Raw genomic sequence first — 5424 nt, 5'->3', positions numbered from 1 at the left:
GCCTAGCAAAAGACATACTGATTTAAGCACAATTAGACCAAATTTCTGTTATCCCTCTCAACCTCTTGCACCACTAGTGATACTCAGAAGCACGAAGCAGCATGGTAGGGGTACTAAGCTGTTTTCAGGGACCTGGGCCTTCCCAGCATTTTGTCATCCTTGTGCAAATGTTTTAATGTAGCCAAGGCTATGAGTTAACATTTCTTAACCCAAAATACTCTCATTTGTGGGGTTTTCTTAACCCAAAATACTCTCATTTGTGGGGTTTAGCAACAGGCCAGTCATAAAGTTGCCTGGGTCCTTGTCTCAAGTCAGTCTGTCAGTGCAGTTGGTCAAATAACTCTCCTTCCACATGAAACGCTGCTGTACCATGAAAAGTAAAATTTTTTTTTAACAGGCTCTGACTGGTTTACATAATTGTTGCTCATGTTAATAAAGCAGGGATGCACTTTCTCTACCTGGAAAAGATTTTCAGTGAGAGTTAGACACTGCATATTAATGAGAACACAGTCATAAAAGAAAAATGAACCTGTCACCCCCCTGTAGTGACAGGACAAGGGGTAATGGGTTAAAACTTAAACAGGGGAAGTTTAAATTGGATATAAGGAGGTAATTCTTTCCTGTTAGGGTGGTGGGACACTGGAATGGGTTGCCCAGGGAGGTTGTGAGTGCTCCATCCCTGGCGGTGTTCAAGGCCAGGTTGGATGAAGCCTTGTGTGGGATGGTTTAGTGTGAGGTGTCCCTGTCCATGGCAGGGGGGTTGGAACTGGGTGATCTTGAGGTCCTTTCCAACCCTAACTATTCTATGATTCTGTGAAAAGACTCTCGGCCATATCAAAGTGTGATGGGAGGCCACATGAAGAAAGACCAAGTGGGCTCTTCAGCAGGGATCAGTGACCAGACTCCCCTCAACTTCATTGCTGAATTCTAACAGCAGAATATCTGGTCTTGAGGGGGAGGGGAGGGGCGGTGTGGCGGTGTAGGGAAGAAGAAAAGAGCATTGCTTCTGCAATTGCAGCTTAAAATAATCCCCATTGTGGCTTTCTGAGGGGGAAAACAGCCACTTGAAATGTTGCTGTGAGTGACAGATAAGAGGACAGTACACAGCGGAGATAATTCTATCAGCAGATGGGAATGGAGCTTGTTACCCCACCTCACAATGATAGTATCTGATCTGAATGGATTTGTCACTGTCAGATCTTCTGGTTTCAAGCTGAAGTGGGTATTTCCAAGTAAAAACTCACTGTTATAAAACAGACTGGGCAATCAACTCATAATCTGAGGGGAAAACACAAAGAGTTCTTCTTCCTGCATTCTTCAGTCAATCCCTTATCAAAGTCACAAAGAGTTTCCCTCCAAGCTGCATGTCATCTCCCAGGTACTTTCACAGGGCTGTCAGACTGCTCTGCAACTTGTGAAGAAAATAAATGAAAAGTAAAATTATTGGACAGGCCTGACTCTAAACCTAATAACAGCATGCATACAAATGTGGCTGCATGGTTTTCACATCCTGAGTAGCAGCACCCCAAGATGCAGGCTGCAGCTGTTTCAAGACATGCACCTATTATGCATGATTGAATTGGAATCAAGGTCATCTTTTCCACTTAGTGAAACCCAAATTGCAGCTTGGGTTGAAAGCAAGAATACCCACAGATCTGTGGGCAACAGGGTCTGCTGAACCCCTGGCCATCAGTAACCTTGGAAGCTGGAAGCCTTTGTTATAACAAAGTCAAACTCAAAGGAGGCTTTGCTCATGGCAGAATTCCACTGGATGCTGTCCTGTTCCATATAGGACCTTCCTATGCTCCCAGACCTTCAGTTGATACTGCTGGGAGTTTTGCCTGACAAACACTGAAATATTTGGCTCAGTAAGGTTGATCTCATCTATCTGGCAGGCTCCAGCAAAGCCTGGAGCTGCAGCCCAAAGGGCTTGCTTCATCTCAGGCAAGCCAGGCCATATACCCAAGAACAGTTCCCTGTAGCAGCTCTGCTGATTTGGATGAGACTGTTAACAATATGAAAACAGAGCAAGAGGACAAATGGTGCAGCCATTTAATGAATAACTCCTGCTCCTCATTGGCAGGTGCCAAAAATGCTCCGCAGCTGCATGCTCTGCTGCAGGGAGCAAGTACGAGTGCTATTGCCGCAAATGAAGCCATGCTCCATGTACCAAGAGGTCTTATGTTCAAAGAGGGAGGCTTATCAGTGGCACACATATTACTTATTCCTTGTTACATGTGCAACAGCAGCACAGGGCAACAGCTTTTCCAACACCCGTGTCCCTGCCCATAAAGTGCCAGGCAGAAGGTGATGCGCTCTTCCTCCCACTCTAGAGTGACTTGGAGGTGTCTTGCCACCTCAGCCTGGGCTTCCAGCTGTCTTTGGGCAGCAGTTACTGAATGGTGTGGTAAGCAGCTTCCACATCCTAAGGAAAGCTCCTGGAAACTGTATGACAGGTATTGCAGTTGTCCCAGCTTTGGAGAGGACCTAAGTGAGACAGACCCTAAAGTAATGCAGTAAGGACTGTCTCCAAGCAACTGCAGGAAGAATAAAACCAGCATGTGTTCCCACCACCACCATCCATGCCACCCTGTCATGCCAACAACCCTTCAGCCCTCTGTACGCTGATTTTCTCCTTGCTTTTGTCATATAACTGAAAGAAAGCCCTCATTGCTCAGCCCAAGCTGGACATCCCCCCTGCCTAGCCCTGCTTCACTGAAAACTTCTACTCTGTCTTGTCCTATGAGTCCCAACTTCTTCTTCAAATCTACTCCAAAAAGTGAGAAATGTAATTCAGCACTCTCCCTCACAGAGAAATGTGTCTTGCTTCTGACAAGAAACCATGCAGTTTCATACCTCATACCTTGACGTCCTTCCCCTTCCTGCTGCTAGAGGTGTCCCTCAGTGTCATTTGCACCTCTCACCTGCATGTCCAAACACTCCCAGGAGCAGCCAAATGCTACCCTTCCCTCCACCCTGCACCAAGAGGAAACACCATGCACGTGTCCTTATTTCGTGCAGTCTCCAGAAGCACACTGCTGGCACCAAGGGAGCTGCTCCCCTCCTGACACAGGGCTCAGACCCCAAATCCTGGGGGGATTTTCCTGCAGCACCAGGAGCTGCAATGGCTGTAGGAACAGCGCACAAAGACATGAACCAGAAACGCTGCAACCGGCACCTCATGGCTCACCCAAAAGCACATACGAGGGGCCCAATAAACCCTCTGTAACCAGGAGGCCACCAGTCACAAATCCCCCCGTAGGCCCTGCACTCACCTGAGTGCAGCACACTGGATTCTGCCCCCATGGCTGCTCATGCCCCTGACACGCAAAGGAGGGAAGAGGTGTGTGTGGTAAACCTTCATCCACTGTCCTGAAGCCATCAGGACAGCAAGAAAAGGAGCTGAAGAGCACAACTGTGCCCTGCTGGGGCACTGTCTCTCCCTGGTAAAACCCTCCTCCATCCCACAACTTCCCCTGCTCTTTGTGCCACCTCATCTGTGACTAATTTAGATCAAAATCTCCCTACTGCCAGCAACTCATCTGCAGCATGTGCGTGCGCGTGAGCAGGTGGAGCACATATGTGCATCCCAGTACCAATTAGGGTTTCAAACACATCACTATTAATTACAATTAATCTCATAAATGAATCACGGTCTGGAGGGCAGCACTCCCTGGCTGGGACTGTCAGCGTTCACATCCCCTATCCTACCCTTAACAAGGTACACCCAGACCAACACCACTGCTTTTCCCCTGAAGGGACATACCAAAAAGTTCTGGCTCAGGCAGACACACTCCCAATGCCAAGGAGAGTCAGCCCAAACCTGAGCTGGCTTCAGTACTCCCAAATCTTGAGATCTAATTTGGGATACAAGGACAGTTTTCTGCATCGCCAGGACTATGGACACCCCACAGGTTTTGGTGTCCCAACCTCCACGGTCCTTTGCGACCTTCTGCAGGAGAAACAGGCGGTCACCCCTGAAGGACAGATCCTCCCCCATTCCCAGCCACCCCTTCCACCGTGGGAGCTGGCACCTACCGTGCTGAGCCAGCCTGGCCCAACGTGGACATAGCCAGGGGTATGGGGCCATGCAGGGCTGGCACCAGGGCTGTGCAGGAGAAGCGTGGTGGGGGAACAGCCCAGGCACACAGCTCACTTTTGAAGGGGCCACTCCTCCTTCGAGAGGAAGCTGCAAATGGGGAAGATAAGGCTGAGGTTAGATAACAGGAAATGTCTGGATGTGAGTGACAACACTCACAGGTTGTGAAAGCAGCAGCTCTCCCCATCCTGCCGCAGGGGTGCAAAGCCCCTGAGTGGGGCAAGAGACAGATGGGGGAGGGCAAGCACTTTGCACCTTCACACTGTGCAGCCATGTCAGCTCAGCGGGCCTGGCTGCATGGAGCTGCCCAGATGAAGACAGCCCGAGGCAGGTCACCAGGGAAGCTGTGCGAGCAGTCACACCGGCTGTCCCATGTCTGGCCACCTCACCACCACACCGCTCGGGGTGGAGACCGACAGAAAGCTTTGGCTTGGGAGACAGGCTCATGCCCGTGCTTTGCCCAGAGGGCTCTCTTACCCCTCCACCAGTGTAAAGAGCAGGGAAGCAGGGCTCTGCTCGCAGGGCAGAGCTGACTCTCCAGCCATTGCAGGTGGTTTTGCTCCAAGGCTCCCTGCAGGGCTCAACCCCCTTTCGAACATAGGGCTGCAGGCTGCAGTGCTTCTGTTCCCTGGCACTCTCATGAGCAGACAGGCTTGACCTTCCTAGTTGCAGCGCCTGATGGAAGAGCCTCACTGGTCCTTGGCCCCTGCCACTGCCAGTCTCTCCACACAGTCACCAGCACCAGCTGAGGACCCTGTCTCAGGAGCAGCTCAACATCCACAGAGGCCACGCAGGAAAGCAAACGCCAGTTACAACCCAAGCAAGTTCCACTGTTTCTCACCTTCTGCCCCCTCCTGGACAGCCTGCAATACAAGGTGCAATAAAGTATGCACCCCAACATCTCAGTGCTGTTTTCATTTGACCTGGCTGGGAGCAAGCCTAGTCAATACAGCTCTGGTAACAGAGGCCAAAACCCAAACCAATTCAAGCAAAATCATTAATTTTAGAGAGACATCCCTAGTCTCTCTAGGTCAGTAAGTTGTATAGCATATTTTGTAAGGCCAGGCCTCATGAAAAATGTATCAGTGTCTGCACTATCCTGAGCACATCTGCCATCAGCTATCCATGCCAGTGTGATGGAGACTTTGGGACCTTTCTCATAGGATCAGTTTTCTCACCTCCAGCACTCAACTGCTGTCCTCCCTTTCCATTTTTTGCCTCTCAGGTTTTCCTTTCCCCACTGCTGCCTGGCTCTGCAGCCAAACCACATGGAGATCCTCTGGTGCTTGCTGCCTGGGCCTGCATTAATCCAGCAGCTTTCAGTT

The 5424-nt window shown here is 50.2% G+C and overlaps 1 long non-coding RNA gene across 1 annotated transcript; it reads right to left on the bottom strand.

Annotated features, from left to right (window-relative positions):
- Positions 1-420: 420 nt before the first annotated feature.
- Positions 421-4162, bottom strand: LOC136019647 (uncharacterized). Its single transcript, XR_010614989.1, has 3 exons — positions 4039-4162; positions 1245-1411; positions 421-458 (listed from the first exon to the last, which is right to left on the bottom strand). It is a non-coding gene; the product is annotated as an uncharacterized LOC136019647 (long non-coding RNA).
- Positions 4163-5424: the final 1262 nt, after the last annotated feature.

This window comes from Lathamus discolor, chromosome 9 (genome assembly GCF_037157495.1).
Source record: "Lathamus discolor isolate bLatDis1 chromosome 9, bLatDis1.hap1, whole genome shotgun sequence".
NCBI classification, from domain to species: Eukaryota; Metazoa; Chordata; class Aves; order Psittaciformes; family Psittacidae; genus Lathamus; species Lathamus discolor.
Note: the sequence above shows the minus strand (reverse complement) of the source record. Positions and strands in the feature narration are given on the sequence as shown.